The 17,551-nt window shown below is 34.2% G+C and overlaps 1 protein-coding gene across 2 annotated transcripts in view; it reads right to left on the bottom strand.

Moving 5' to 3' along the window:
* The window catches only part of LOC132923273 (putative inorganic phosphate cotransporter), a 74,332-nt gene that overhangs the window by 45,519 nt on the left and 11,262 nt on the right, over positions 1-17,551 (bottom strand). Inside the window, exon 1 of one of the 2 annotated variants that reach the window (XM_060987147.1) lies at positions 3,466-4,048. The exons of the other annotated variant lie outside the window; for it this stretch is intronic. The gene's annotated coding sequence lies outside the window, so the exon portion shown is untranslated. Of the gene's footprint in view, positions 1-3,465; positions 4,049-17,551 lie in introns of those variants that run through there. 2 annotated transcript variants of the gene reach the window in all.

The raw sequence follows: 17,551 nt of genomic DNA, 5'->3' as shown, positions 1-17,551 counted from the left end.
AGTTCCACAGACCAGACAATCTATAAGCCTGTGTTCGATCTCCGCCTTAAAGACCATACGCTATATATAATAATGCAATCCGTCGCCGGTTTTGCCAAGTTACGAAATCGATACGAGGATACGTCAATCGTTGTTCATTCAGCTTCACAGATATCATATTTCCCGTGAAATTTTCCAAAAATAAATAAAAAAAAATAAAAAAAAAATTTAAAAAAATGAAGAAAAACCAATAAATGCACACAACACAACTACTAAGTGCTTCAATTAGGAAAATATTAAAAAGAGGAATTCAAAAATGTAAAAAAAAAGTACTCGAATATTTAATTATCTTATTAATTGGGATATTAATAGAAGCGGTACGCAAAAAATATTTTATAAGAAGAAGAGGGACTCTGACCCCCGCGACCCCTTCAATTCAAGCATTGTGTACTATATTATACCATATTATTATGCTCACTAGAACACTCAGTCACTGTGAATAATTTGTTGTGTACGCAAATCGTAGGTACCTATGATGTACGCGCGTACCATAATAATATCAAAATAATTGTATGTAGTCACGTCGACGGTATAAATAATATCATCCAAAAAGACTAATACTATACCATATTAAGCAACAAAGTGTTTGAGCACATCACTAAAACACGTATTCGATTGAAATAATCCCTCAGTTAAATCCTCGACCCCGTTGTTCGACTTAGACAAACAAAACATAAAAAAATATGTATAAAATAATAACAATACCGGTGTTATGAACACAAACACGCATAATGGCATTATCAAACTTTTATACAAAAACATAGACAATATTATTATTTATTATTATACATTTGACTATCATTTGGAAATAAAACTTGGTCCATTATATTAATAAGTAATAATAACACAACATTTTCGTAAAACTTTACTTGTTAAGTTAAATTTAGTAGTGCCAAAGTCCACAACAATGTGTCTATTGAAAATGCAACTTCTCCAAAGGATTAAAACAAATAATAACTTTGCTTTTGTATTCCTTACTTTCCGGAATGTAAGTAAACAAAATTTGTAGTATTATTAACAGTAAAATACACGAAATGTGTTAAATACATTTAAATATCTTATACTCAATAGTCAATGTATAGATTGATTTTAACTAATCAAATATAATTATTCTTTTTTTCTTGTAATTGAAATTCATAATACTGTTTTGATCAATACTTCTATTGTAAAGTATCAAAACAACTACTAAATTTATCAGTTTGAAGTTTAATTTAAATTTCCACTCGTAATAACATAACTTATCAAACTGTTATTTTTCTTAAGAAACTAGAATAAACGCAAATTATTTTAAAAGCAAATTTAACAATAAGAATAAAATATAAGTTGAGTTGACAAAATGTTGAGTTAAGAAAACATATCAACCTTTAAATAACAACTTTTGAGCTTTTTCAGAATTAAACAGTGCTTAGATGTTATATTTACTTTTAAAAACCTAAGTTGCGTGACATAAGTAATTTATTTTTTACTTTATGAACAACTCGCAAAAACATACATCGAACGTATCACCAAAAAGAAAAACGTAGAACATTCACTATAATAATTATTCATCATATCGGGAAAGATTTGTAAAACAATTTTAAATAAATGATGTACTATTTTTCTTACTGAAAATACTTTGTCGTTGTATATTTATAGAATAATTATACATGTGATAGTAATAACTTTTTTAACAAGCTCGTAAATTTATGAAAATATATTAAAATAAATGTAAATTATTATTTATTACAAAAGCATTAAATATTTGAATTACTGTTTTAGAAACAAATGAATCGGTCACTGTACCTACATAATTGTATTATTCTAGAATTTACGTGTTAAATGCGTTACAAAAATAATTGTAGCAAATGTTAGTAAATTAATTAACTCATTGTTTGGTTGACAACGGCCAATTTGAAATATTATATCTTGAATAATGGTAGGTGTTGTATCCATTAAAATTACACCTAAATAATTTTCTAGAAAACAATGCGTTCACTGTGCACGACAAAGGAGTTTTCTTTTTGTAAAAGCGCGAGAAAAAAACATGGTTGTAATAAGAGATAACGGTATATGTGCATATCCAAACAATTTCTTTAACAAAAAATGTGGGAAAAAAAATGAAAAGTAGAAAAAAAACGCCTTGATTCCCCAACTATATCCAAGTTATAAAGGAAAAAAAATAATAAATAAATAAGACGAACGAGTGTTATTTAGCAGGTGAATTGTTTACACTTGGCAAGTGTTCAATTTTCTACGTTAAATCATCGTGTGCCGGCCGAAAGGACGTGCTTAAACATAATATGATATAATATATTATATGTGAACTATATCGATATTGTAAACGTTTAAATGAAAATGAGTTATATACTAGCGATTCCAAACGATTAAAATAGTATAATAACTTGTATGCCGAGTCTCAGATTCGGGGTGGTAACCGTGTTTTTTTTTCACGGCGACGTGTGCCGAGTCATAAAGACGACGGAAACGATAGTATAGATATATTATTATGTCGTTCTACGAAAATGCGCGCGTGACGACAATCTAAGGAGTTTTTTTGTTTTTGCGAAACGTGATATTTTAAGTTTTGACCGTTTGGTCGGTTCACAGTGCAACAAACCAAATCTACGGTTCAGATAATGGTAAAAAAAAACTCCTCCAAAGAAACTTTGACAAAACAACAAACAACGACGAATGTAATTATCACGAAACTCGTACGATATCCAAATTTCTAATGTTTGTATATATTATTATTATACAGTGTCGTATATACGTTTAAAGTGCCACCATCGCGCGGCCAAACGTTATACAATGATGTATTATTAAATGCGCAAATTATATTATGACTAATATTATAATTTAGTACACGCGTCACGAAAATAGTGTCGACAGCGCGGAATAACTTGACGTACACAATATATTATAATATTATTATAGCGAAATATAAAATTGTCAAGTCAGGTATATGTACTTCCCACTTGGGTTTAAAACGCTTTGATATTTTTTTTTGCCCATCAACTCGTGTGTTAATACGCGCAAGGGGTATCTCCTCCAAAAACGTGTTTAAACGGAAACACCGCCGTGTGGAAAAAAGCAAAATGACACGAAATACAATCATAATATAATAATAAAAATAAAAACAAAAGGAAAAACGGGAGCGACAATCGATATGCGCGGGCTGGGCGTATGTGTATGTTATTAAACGACGTATATAAATAATATAAGTATAGAGAGGCGATAATGCGTGGCGCGTGCCGGTTGTGCCGTAACAACGAGATATGATAAAAACACACACACACACACACACACACATAATAACTATAATGTAAATGACGAGGAAAGGGTGTGAGATGAGGAGGGAGTGTGTGTGTGAGAGAGGAGAGAGAGGAGACATGGTAGAGAGGGATATATACAGAGAGAGAAAGAGAGAAGGAGATAAAAACGACTCACACGTGCTTGGTCGGAAAAACGGCCGTTGGTCTTATCGAGTGGTGTCGGTGCGCAACGGTATACTTGCAGGATACGGATCACTGATCCGAGTTACGAAGACGGTACCTGGTGGCGTTCAACAGGACAACGACGGACCAACGTCAGACCGTTGTGCCAGACACTCGGTGCACGCATCAATGTCGGCGGTCAGCAGCAGCAGCAGCATCGGCAGACTTTCGGACCGGCACCGGCCGCGGCACGAGCACATGTCTGCACGACGTCGACGGCGGCGGTGGCGGCGGCACGGCGCGAAAGTGGGGTTGTCAGCGTGGTCGGCCGGCTGCGCTCAGATGCTGCACGGGAGGACGGGCGATGAGCGACCGGGCGGCGCGCCCGCCACACGCGACGGCACACGCGACGACGTCGGTCTGACGAAAATGCGGAAACGACGCGGAAGACGACGGCGACGGCAACAACGCGGACGACGGCCAGAGGGACACTGCGCGCGCGAAGCGTACACGGCGACGAGGACGACGATACCGCTGTCGTTGGTTGGTCGGCGGCGGCGGCTGCTGGCTTGGCGTTCCTGCCCGCCCGCTGGTGGCGGTGCCCCGATGATGCTGGCCCAAGGACGGGGGAGACCGAGCAGGGAGCGCGCGCGCGCGCACGCCCGTGTGCGGCGGCGATGGACGAGCGCGGGCGCCGCCGCTCGACAGCAACCACGGTTGTGCGGCGCGACAGCGACGGCGGACGTTCTGTCTGCGAACGGTTTCGGTGGGCCGGCGGGGCGGGGGCTCGGCGGTGTGACGGCGGTGTAGCGCACAGGGCCGCGACGGACTGCTCGCTGCAGCAGTGGCTGTCTGGTCGCCGGTGCGCGGCCGCCGTCGACGCTCAGCCGCCGCGCGGCCCCGGCGGCGCTTGCGTGCTGCCGGCGTATCGATCGGCGGCCGGCGCGCACACACACGCACGCCACCAGCCCGCCCGCCGCAGCCGCCGCCACCCACGCCGGAGCTGCCGTAATGCATGTACCGGTGTGTGTGGCCTCGCGTGTCTGTCGCCGACAGCGGCGACGCTTGTTCCGCACACCGCCGAACGACACCTATACACACACGCGTACATACCGCCGAGCCGACACACGTACACCTTTGCCCGTTATATATATATATATGTTTTTATTATTTATTTATTTATTGCTTACGACGAGAACGGTACAGATCATGATAAATATATATATAAACATATGATATCGGTATAATAAGAAGGGCGACGGATTGAATTTCACTGGCCTTGTTCGCCTCGAGCCGACGACCAGCACATGTGTTTTCTTTTTCTTTTTTACTTTTTAAGAGGCGTCATGCGTGAGGTTAAGCGCGAGCGTGTGTGCCCACCGCCGCCACTACCGCCGCCGCCACTGATTGTGCGTGTGAGTAGGTGCGCGCCCGGGCCGCTCATCGCCTCCGTCGTCGTACGTATATATGCACCCCGCTGCCCAGTGGACGGGTGCCGAGGCGTAATGGGATTTTAATGGAAATTCGTGTACCACCTCCGCCGGATCACACGACTGCCGCGAGTTTGGCCGCGGACAACGAACAACAACAAAAATTTATAAAAATATTTTTCTCATCGCCCGCTGACGGTTAACCATACACATATGTTACGTACCGGCTGGAGAACGGTATTCGTGCGAACTTTACGCCTTTGTTGTGGTGGAGTGAAAAACCAACGAAACGCCATTGCGACGGAGTAAATTTAATATTAAACGTAACTGCATTGTGTACGCGCACGCACGTTCAACCGCTGATGTTCACTGATAAAATATTTAAATCACACGCTGGATCATAGATAGTACATTGCAGGTATACTGGACATCGACACATAATGTTGGTATAACCTTTGTGGTTATTATTTATAATAATAAATTATATATTTATAAACCTTTATTTTTTTACTCGGGTTTTACAAATCTATCTAAGTACACACACATCGTAATATCATACAAAATATGACTTGTTACACATAACTGGTTCTTAACCGCGGTAGCGCAAAAGCGTATACGATAATATATTACTGTCTATCCCATTGACAAGCGATCTGTGAATAATCTAATAATATATACATGACAAGTAAAGTGCGTCTTATACTTTGACGCGCCACTCTCGGATTGTAATCTTCAGTTCACGTTTGACGCATTTCGTCGTACCTTAAGTTATGATAGGCATGCAAATATACATATGCGAGAATTGCGGTTCGTAAGAAATGTATAGTCGCAATGCGCAACATTTAACGTACATGCGAACGACGAATCGGTTGAATTTGAAAACGGTTGAACAATAATTGCTGAGAATCGAACGGCAAATACTAAGAAAAAGGTTAAGTTGACCCGTCACTATTTTCATTTATAATAACATCGACCAACTGAAATATCGATGTTTCCCGTATACGAGAAACCTCAAGTCGAGAATATATTATTCAGTTTATATATTGTAGTGTAACGGGTTACCAACATTTTGCTACCTATAAGTATTAAGAACACCACGTTTTAGATAAACCAAATGAACGATGGTCACTACGACAGCGGTATAAAGTTGGCCGCCTCGACCGCGGAACAACGTAAGTCGGCAGTCCCTTACACAATATAAGTTAGGTGGCCGCAGTCTGTATTCCACAATGAATACTAGCGAACGGGTAATCGCGATATTCTGCCGCCGGTCAATCAATATTTAAAAAATGCAATTTTTGTCAGCCTTTTTGTTTGCGTTTCATTATCGATCAAACCGTTTTTCACATCATTGATTTTAAGTGCGTATTTATAGTAGTCTGAGCAATGTGACGAATTTCTAGATTAACTAGTTTTGTATAAATTATAAGCTACAATTATAAAATATATCATCTTTGCCATCCTTAATACGACTCTTGATAATAAAAGTACGCTATTGCAATACTGTTTGGACAACGCACTGCAGTGACATCACACAAGCATGCAAAATAATAATTTATCCGTGTCATCTGCATAATGTACGAGTATATATGCATTACATACAACGAAACTCCACAAAGACAAAGTAAAGTTCGTATCCATTAAAAAGATCGAAAAAATATAAACTTTATTTATTATGCGTGAGGCTTTTTGTGTACATATACATACATAATTTATATAATTTATATACACATAAAACATTGATAAAACCCAACTCGATGAGAACATATCCTAAATATCACCAAACCTATATCTGGGTTGTTTTATCACATACCATACTCCGGTATCTAAAACCAAAGTATAGACAGTGTCTTGTTTGAACGATGAAATAAATAATGATATTTATGTATATTTGGTATTTGAATATGCGTGCCAAAACTTCCGTCGTCACAATAATATTCATCCATACGTTCTCGCCAATTCAGAACAGAACAAACGATTGAAGCAGTGTGGTTCACAAAGCATTCTCTATTTCATTTTTCCTTTCAAAATCAATTTATTACAATTTCATTTTTTTTTAAATTTTCAAGTGTAAACTAAGAGCTATATTTTAAACTATTTATACTTTTTATACAATTTACTATCTTACCAAAACTAACAAAATTGTATAAAAATCTACGTATTTGAAAATATAGTCTTTAAATAGATAAATTAAAAATACTGAAAATCAGAATTTAAATAAATTTAATATAAAAAAAAAAAAAAAAAAGGTGAACTTTTTTGGTGATCAACCTGTATAATATGATACAATATTATGTATAAACACTTACATAATTTTATCGAGAAACAACCATACTTGTTGTTCAACTTATATATTGAGCAGTACCTATCTTGCAAAGTTGCAAAGATACTACCAACCGATATGTTTACCGATTCGTTAGATAAAACAACACGTGTAAACAAACCGTCCTGCAACATGACCCTGCTAAGACTTTATACAATTACTGGTATTGCATTTGTATAGAGTACTGTAATAGTAGTTATACAGTAGTATAATAGGCAGTCAAGATAAAAAAAAAATGAGACTCAAAAAGAATAGTTTTCAATGGAGAGAAGACGTTTAATTTCACACCAGTTATTTTAATTAAAATTAAACAACATAATCTTCAATTTGAGACGAAATTATAAAACGTTTAATAGAATTGTTGTCACGTATATTTATAATAAAGTAATGGTGGATTGTCCATAATAAGGATGCAGTAAAATCGTTTGAATCACAACAGTTACATTTTTATCAAATATATGGGTAATTAGGTTATCCCCATCACAGTAGTGGTAATACCAATACAACAACTCCAGATATCTGACGTTTGAAGTTAAAATAATATTAATAATTTTAAATTTAATCAATATTTTTACTTACATGATACAGTTAAAATACATTGCTAACTAATAAATATTGTATTTTCATGCAGTACTTATAAAATCTTAATACTCAAAGTGTCACAACAATGATTATCTCTCAAAACATATAAATCCACTAAAGTGAAATATCTCTGCTCGTCCCATTCTTAGTAATCCCTTCTCCTCACCCCAAAACTTTAGTGTAATATTAGTATAGTGATCTTCTGACCATAAAAGACAAACCAATGGATAATTTATCTATTCATGTTATATCACGATAACAAGTTACAAACAAGCACTCTAATGCTTACTATAAAAACAAATTTACAGATTATAATATTTTATTCAATAAAAATAATAATAATTCTTGTTAAATTATGATTTATGACATACCAGAAAAATGAAATCTTGAAAGTGGTGCACCTAAATAGCCTATTCATAACGCCGTGTAATCTTAGTTATATAATTGAAGTGTATTAAACAAAATATATCATAAGATATATATATATATGATACCGATAATGAACCTTATTTATTGTAGAATCTACACAGCGTGACACAAAGAGGAAATTGCGCCAATAGCAGTAGATGTATACAGTAATGGTGAGAATTGTCTGCAGATTGATAGATATCTTATTAGTTAATAAATTGTCACCGTTTTACAATATAAAGTACAATTCATGTAGTCTGTAAAATATTAATTTAACGCCTTTCTTAGAGCAAAGAAAATCTCCACTAATAATTATATTATTATTATGTATTTATGTATCTTGATTATTATCAAAAAGAAATATAATTATTATATCGTATTTTTATCGCAAAACGTGCCAAAAACAATACACGGCCACACGGGCTTATGTTTGAACCCAGCGTTGCCTGAATAATATTGCCGATATAATGCCCATTGTCCATATATGTTCCATTAGTATACTCGCTGAAAACTGGAAAGCTGTCAAACTACGGATGATACATTATACTTTGAATAATATACATTCAATTGTTATTTTTGTTAAAGTTCACAAAATAAAAACCAACATTTTCAGGAAATATTCTAGATCCGATTTTAATATTATTTTAAAATTAACTCACGTGTGAACATGATAAAACACGTGACAAACACAAACAACACGTGACAAACACAAAGAACACGTGACAAATACAAAGAATACGTGGTAACACACCAATAATATACACGGATGTTTCGTATAAGATAAATATTATATAAGTCATTATTGTCCTAACCTCTTAAGTAGGTACTGTAAATCTGTTTAATTTAGTTTTTCTGCGACTACAAGTATTTTCTACTGCAATCGATAAGCTAGTGAATGACGAAAAGCTCGTTATATCCATTTACAATGGAGATAAAGCCCAAATCGCTCATTAGCCATAACCATAAAATATATACCGAAGCGAACTAAGCGAATCTACGAAAGTCACGCCATACGTATATATGTTACAGCGACAAGCTCGTTTTGTAATATTTTCTATATTATATATTACAATAATACATTAAGTATGATATTCCGGTAAAGAAAACACTATTCTGCAGGCTATTATTTGTGATGATGATGACGACGACGGTGATAACGGTCACACTTAACGGGTGTCTTTGCATCTTATTTCGCACGCTGCAGTCTGGCTGTCGCTCGATGATGGACATGTACCGACGACCCGCTGTTTAATATTGTACACGCGTGTACACAAATAATATAGGGTAGGTATACATTTTAATAAAAAATGAGATAATAACATCACGACGTCGAGGAAGCGTGTGGGCCCACTCACCCACACACACACACACACACATACATACACACATTAATCACCTGTGTTGTCGTCGTCGTCGTCGGTTCGTTATGAACTACAATAAATAATAATATGTTTTTTGATACGTATCAGTTGCGATATGGGTTTCATTTCATCATTGCGTATTCGTCGGATGGAAACGAGCAGGCCATACTTAATAATATCTCGCGACTATTATAATAAACGTGCGTGGCTAAATATATATATTTATATATTTTTTTTAATGACCGTTATTGTTTCCGTGCGTCTTCTACCATTTATAATAATAATATACATACGACTGGCTATTAATAAATCTTTAGGTTGTCTAAATATTAATTCCTAAGAATATTGGCCGCTTGCACGACGCGTTATATTATTATTGTAAGTACTGTTTTAATTACGTTCCAAGGGCTTTTGCTACAGCCGCAGCCACCGTCGGCGATGATGCTGATGTTCCTGCTACTCTAGCTATAGCCGAATCTGGTCCATATACGAAATAATAATAATATTATGTGGGTACATACACCGACGCCGATTGTTCAGCGTTCGTATGATATTAATCATCGGAGGAAGCGGAGTAATTAAAAACGCCAAGAGAGATTTACCCTATACCGCCGAGGATATTATTACAATAATAATAGTAATGATAATAATAATAAACATGCACCTATTTAATATACCGCGATTGCGCAATAATAATATTGACCTGCAGAGGTAGCGACAGCTGTAGATAACAGTGTAAAAACTGCGCCTCGCAGTTTTCAAATTACAAATAAATTATTATTATTGTCGATAAAAGTGCGGTTAAAACGGGTCGTGCACGTTACATTAGCTCAGGCGGCGATAACTGTATTCGCAACGCCGTCCACTGAACAGTATAAATAAACGATTGTGTACTTTTTTTTTTTTTTTTTTTTTTTTTTTTTTTTAATGCGAAAAATCATCGAATTAACGACAAAAGTTCTTTGAAGGTCGGCGCTGTGGGCGCGTCAACACTTGTACAATACAATATATTATTATTATACATAGATTAGTGACGGAACGGATACAGACCGGAGGAGTATACCTCAAAAAAATAACATATATTACATAGTGTACTGTGTATAGTTATACAACACTATGGCTGTACGCATACGCTCACACACACGTCTAATCTAGAGTTCATTATGCAGCATAAAGCAAGTTGGTATGCTATTCGTAAAAAAAAAACTCTAAATGATGATTACGAGATGATGAGATGCCGCGCATAGAACATAAATACATCGATTAACGACACTGCATCGTATTTCGATTACAGATTTAATTGCCTTGACCGACAAACTATATGTATATGCGAGACTATAATATCGTTAATCAAAATATAAATACTTATAGGGTGCGTTGAATGGGAATAAAAATGTAATCGGTGTACAGAGAGTCCTTAAAAACACAACAGACACACATTTATTTATACAAACATTTTGATTGAAGAGTACCGCGATTCATGGCCAAAGACCATCGTTAAATATCGTAATTCTAATATAACCCTAAGAAGATATCAGCGCACTACTTGTTTTCTCCATCTGACCCACTAACAACATAGACAATTTACGTTCAGAACCAAGTTTATATTGTGTAAGCTTTATATTTAATAGTGAATAAACTAATAATAATAGTGTATATAACTATTATTAAACTTAAATATAAGAAAATTGTCTATGGCATTATCTCATAGGTTTTTATTGATATTTTAATTATGAAATAAATAATGAAAACTTTTAAATCAGAATATATACTACATGATGGTTAAAAATAACTTTAAAATACAAATATCGAAGAAACCGTTTGCGATTCCTTAGATAATAATATGCTTACATTAAGTTTAATAATGGGTCACCCTAATATTAAAGCTAACAACAAAACCTTTGGTTTTGCTGAACTTAAATTTGCTATTTTGCACGTGGGTTGGAGAGAGAAAACAAATATTGCGCTGACATCATTTGAACGTCAAACTATTTAATATATAAGTAAATATATTTACATTTTGCGTATATTATGGTACGTCTGAATATTAATTGTACAGTTGGTTTATACAGTCAACAATTAACAGACAAACGAGCGGAACTCAATCAGTTGTAGGTGTGTTGGTCAATATAAATAAACGTACGGCTAATATTATTACTAGCATGTTATGTTATGTTTTCAAAAAGAAAATATATGACGGTCATTTGAATGACTGCGAATTGTAAATCGTAAAACTGCTATATTACTTTTTAATTGATTTACCATTTATACAATAACGATGCGTCGGTTCTGTACGTTTACAGTTGGGTCGTTAATTTATAGAAATGCGAATTCGTATTATATTATTACTATTATTATTATTATTATTATTATTATGCATTTCGAACGCCGCACGCGCCATTCATCTGCGTATATTTGATGCACTGCAGGTCAAACGTGACTATCGTCGTCAGTGTAAATTAATATTTAAATACTAAAGGCACACGTTCGGGAACCGTTTAACCGTATTCGAAATTATACATGTGCCTACTGTGTAGCGACCGCCAGACGATAGACACATCCATAATTGTATTAAATATTAGTACAATATATATGTGAATTATGTGATAATATTATTCCGCACAATATAGTCATTGGCATTTTCACCACACTGCCGATTAACACAGTAGTACATTATTGAAATAATTTTAGTTACGACCTATGGTGCAGTGTGCGTCAAGAGTGGTCAGAAGGGAAAGGAAAAGTTAACCAGGTTAAGAATACCTACTAAGAAATATATATTTTTTTTTAATCTGATAGAACTATTCCCGTTTTATCATACTTTTTATAATGATAGAAAATAAACTAACAATAGAGGGAGGAGGTTATGAATGGTTAGAATAAGGATCAAAAGGAAACCGACACCAATAACAACACTAATTAATATTAAGACATCGATTAATATACAATGTATCTTTATTGAGACGGTTTTCGTTATCTTGTTTTTCAGTTCGAAATCATATTGTAATATCTCTACAGTATATACGGATTTAGTGAAAATTCATCAATATCTTAGCCACATGGTGAAAAAAATCATTAATATATTGCACGCAGAAGTATAATAATAATAATTATACACACGTACTCCGTTAGAGCGATTATATAAACAAATATTTTATACCACTTTGTATAACAATCACCCTGTATAGTGTATATTATTATTACGTGCTGTCCCCGACATGCGATGATTACTATTATTTGTTCACGGGGTATGAAAGTACCGGGCATTGCCATGAACTACGTAGCAACCCACGTACTATAACGGTATGTAATAATACCGATCGGTGTGTGTGTGTGTGTGTGTGTGTATGGATAGACTACGGAGGTAGGTTTATTTTTTCAATGCATTTCTAATATTGTTATGTACATATTACATACAAGTTTCTTTGCACATGAATCGCATCATTCGTTGGCTGTCTGTCGGTTCTAATTTATGTCCCGGACGGCTACTCGTTATCAAATATTGAATCAGCGAGAAGATACACGAAAAAAAGTTTTCCAGTAAACCGAAACCTGCTGCTGAGTAACACATAAACGATCAAACAATCTGCTCTTCTACCAACATTTTTTTCAATCATCTTGATCAAAATACATCGACACAATATCTTGTAAAAAGTTTTCAGTAATAACTTTAGAAAGCGCAAAAAAATTTCAAATTAAATGCCATATCAACATCATTACGAAATATGTTAAGCTTACATTGTAAAATCAAACATATTATGATAATAATAGCAATACAAATTAAAAACAAGGTTAATAATGTAATATGATAATGATTTATAGGTATACAATATAGATAATACAACTTTTAATTAATTTTTTAAAAAAAAAAACTTAAATATTCAATACAAAACCAATATTATTTTGTAAATTATGTATTTTGTTATAATTTATTGGTTTGTAATTTTTAGATATTATGAAAAAAGTGTGAAAATGTTTTTTTTATGAAAACTACTTATGACTATGACCGCGTCATTTTTTTCAATTTAGTACGAAACCGATCGGAAAATCAAAATTCAACCGTGCTCAATATAGTATAACTGATGTCATGACATTGGTCATCATTCAAAGTCACAATTTTTGTCGATAAATGTTTTGCTGAATAAAAAATAAATAAATAAAAACTCGTACGACATGTAAGATCAATTGATCAACTTTAAATGGACAGACATGATATTTTTTTATAATATTGACGTAGATATAAACTTGTACAGTGTACATGTTATATATTCGAATTGTAATTTAGAAATTATATAACCACTATCATATCATATTACGTGAGACAGATATCTCCCCTCAGTTAATTTTCTCCATGATAACTTTGAAGGAAATATAAACTCATAAATAATTAAGCAATAATAAATTATACTAATAGGTATAGGAGGGTTACCTACCAACCTAATTTTTATAATTTTAATTTGTACGAAAATATATAAATTTAATTCACGTTAATTATGTTACAATGAACGGCGCAGCGTTTGTATTGTTTCGGTGCAGTCGGCGAAATCTCGATGACTCACGAGGACTTTATAATGTGAAAAAAGACAATAAGGCCTCGCCTAACCTTTACACTGTTAAATGTAAGGATTCTTTTCTTTTTTTTTTTTAGCAACGTTATGCCATGCAAAATTAGTTTTTCCTTTTTTTTCGTGTACAATATCTTTAAGTGAAACACATGCCGGTATATGTGCAATTATTTGTATCCGGAGTCACAGTGCATTTTAATTAAAAAATATTCGATAGACTACACGAGAGCGGGGGCGTTGGCGTCGAGCCGCCGCAAGAGTTGTGCTGGTGCATTTATTTTTACCGCACCGCCAGCCATCCGTCAACGCTCCCAAGCACGATAAGGGTCGCATGTGGGTCAAGTGCATCCAAGGTCTCTACTATGGGCGACAGTGGTGCAGCCCGAGATATATTTGAAGAGTAAGCAAGTAAATCGCGTTATCGCTGGGGACAAAGGGAACTCACTCACTCGAACCTAACACGGTAGTGAAAAAAAAGGGAGAAAAAAGACCACCAACAATTTTTTAAAAACCACTCGAGACCGCTGAAAAAGCCGACTATATATAAAATTTACTACGTATATTATATTTATAATGCATGTATACTGGTATACGTATGTGTGTATAATAAGTCCCGCACCACGAATACACACTCCGATTCCCTCTGGCAGCGTGGCCCCGTTTCAGTTCTATAAAACATGTATATATACACTGACGACTAGGTATGCTACGCGCACCCACGTGAGCGTGGGCGACAATGATTTAACCTGGAAACATCGGAACTACCTTATGATTTCGACTTCAGATCACGGCTAAACATAATTAAAGAGTTTTACACTCAAACGTGTATGTATAATGTAAGTGCGTATCCGTGAGTGTGTTTCGAGTAGTGTGAAAAATAATAGACGGACAATTATCCGAACAACGCCACCGTTTCAAGTATTCCGTGTGACGGTTTTTTAATTGCTATGATAACACACTGTGTATTATATACACGAGTAGGTATACCTATTCTGTATTATAATAAAATGCAATCCGAGCCACTACAACAGCTTAAGGTTCTTTTGCACAGTCCAGGTACTTAGACGTATTTAATTGTGGCGAGAAGCGCATATTCGGAAGGAGCGACAGCGATAGAGAGAGAGTAGGAGAGGAGAGAATATGCAAAATGGTTTAAAACTAAACAATAAACAAATATCCGTTAAATATACATTGTTTATGCATCCAGTGGCCTCTTTGCGGTAGGAGGAAAAGCCATATAGGTGGATTATATTTTCCCTGCAGGACAAAATTTATATAATACATATTATCGTCGATAAGATGAAAAACCGTATCATAATGAGCTAAAAATCGATTTTTCAGGACACACAAAAACGTTTTAAAAAAATTGTTTATGATCTTTAGAAAGAAATTTCAAAATATTTCCTATACAGTGTATTACTGTTAAATAAAATTTCATGCACCACAAAAATATAATATTTGAAATCATCCTAAATACGCCTCTGTATAATATATGGTTCTTAAGGCTGATCTACGATTTTTTGGAGAACAATTTATCGCCAGTTTTTTTTTATAACATAATATATGACACGTAGCATGACGTATATTATAATTTTTTTTGTATCAGATATATTGTTTCGTTTCCAGCTTTTTTCCTCCATTGCTAAAAAAATCTGCCGTTATTTTTTACTTTTCTTTCATAAATAGCTTTAAATTTTCAACACAGAAATCTACCACGACGTGGTCTGTCTCTCTTTATCATCTACTTATTCTTTCTCATTCACTTATTATTTTTCTCTCTGGTTCCTTCTCTCTTCCACTCATTGTGTATCCCAAATACATTTACATCCGGGCGGTGTTCGTGATCCATTAACGAGGGTGCACTATAGTAATGATACTCAGTCAAATGAAATGACACCGAATGTTTGATATATCGTTTGCGCACACCTATTGTTGAAAACAACCCTTTTTACGCTGCAGATTTAGAGCCCAGGTAATTTTATTACCTACAAAATCCGTATAAACAGTGAAAGATGAAATTAAAAAAAAAAAAAATTCTTAACATGTGATTTGGTTCCTTGTATTAGTATATTAAATATAGGTATGCATATACCTTATTCAACAATAATAGGTTTATTAGAACGCAATGGTTAATATCGGTGTAATAGAAACAACTGTTTTGTAGGATTATTAAAATTAAAATTAAAAGTATAACGGTATATTCCCTTCTACAGAAAAATCGAATCAATGTAAAATATTATAATCGTTACTTAACTCATGATATAAAATTAACAATAATTACGTAAATTAAATTATGATTTGTGTATTTCATTTTCATTTTTTCGATGCACCTGTTGAAATCTTACATATACCATAATATTATCTATAGTGTTGTTTAATTTGCTTATTTAAAAACCTAAGTAGGTACTTCCTCGACTATACAAAATAAAACTGCCGTTCTAATTTTCTATATTCAAACATTTAAATAATTAGACATTAGATCATTATACCAAATGTGTCAAAACGCAACTAACTAAGAATTATTATTTCAATTTTAATCGAATTCGGATTATAATACTTTAAGACAAGATTCCATCTAACTGTATAAGTAGTTCGGTAATAACATTTTCGGTTCAATAATAATTGATTCGTTTGATGCAATTAAAATTAAAGTATTCAAAACTAAGTTCTGTATAACTTCAATTTTTGAGCATTTTTAATGGTTAAATTACCTTAGGCAAAAGAAGCCATTAGTTATATTTTATTTTCAATTAGTTTTAATAATAATATACGAGTAGGTTAATTAAAGTAATCAGTAGTTAAAGAAAAGAAATAATTAAAAATCAACATTGATTTTTAACATATATTAATTATTTTCTCAGTTAATATATCTGCAAAATAAATGTAAATGGTACAACAATTATATACTATCGATAATTTTTAAACACAAAACCTTAATTATTATCAATATCCTTCATTTGGTTGGACTAAATGAATAAAAACAATCAATTAGATCAATAATTGTATAATAGCAAAAGACAATAATTTCATAGTTCAAATTTTAAAAAATAATGATTTAGGAGACGATCTAACCAACATCTCCCATCATCCACCAACTACCACTGTAACAGGCGTGGAAAAATATTTAGTTGAGTTATTTATTATGACGGTACAACCTTAATCAAAAACACAATATAAATAAATAAAAACGTCTCATGTTTAGTTTCAGACATGAGTTCCAAAATAAATCTTTCTAACCCTATTACTTAAGAGAGGATGCTTGTTATTTTATTATTGTAAATATTTTTTTCTCTAGAATAATTTACGAGTTACTTAAGCGAATTTAAATGACCAATTTTACATGATTACATAAGTACCGCCAAATAATTCGACCTACGTAGTATTGAGAATACCACTATGATGTCTAATACATGCACCACTATTATTTTGA

This window comes from Rhopalosiphum padi, chromosome 2 (genome assembly GCF_020882245.1).
Source record: "Rhopalosiphum padi isolate XX-2018 chromosome 2, ASM2088224v1, whole genome shotgun sequence".
NCBI lineage: Eukaryota > Metazoa > Arthropoda > Insecta > Hemiptera > Aphididae > Rhopalosiphum > Rhopalosiphum padi.
The sequence above is the reverse complement of the archived record's forward strand: the minus strand, read 5'-3'. Positions and strand labels throughout refer to the sequence as shown.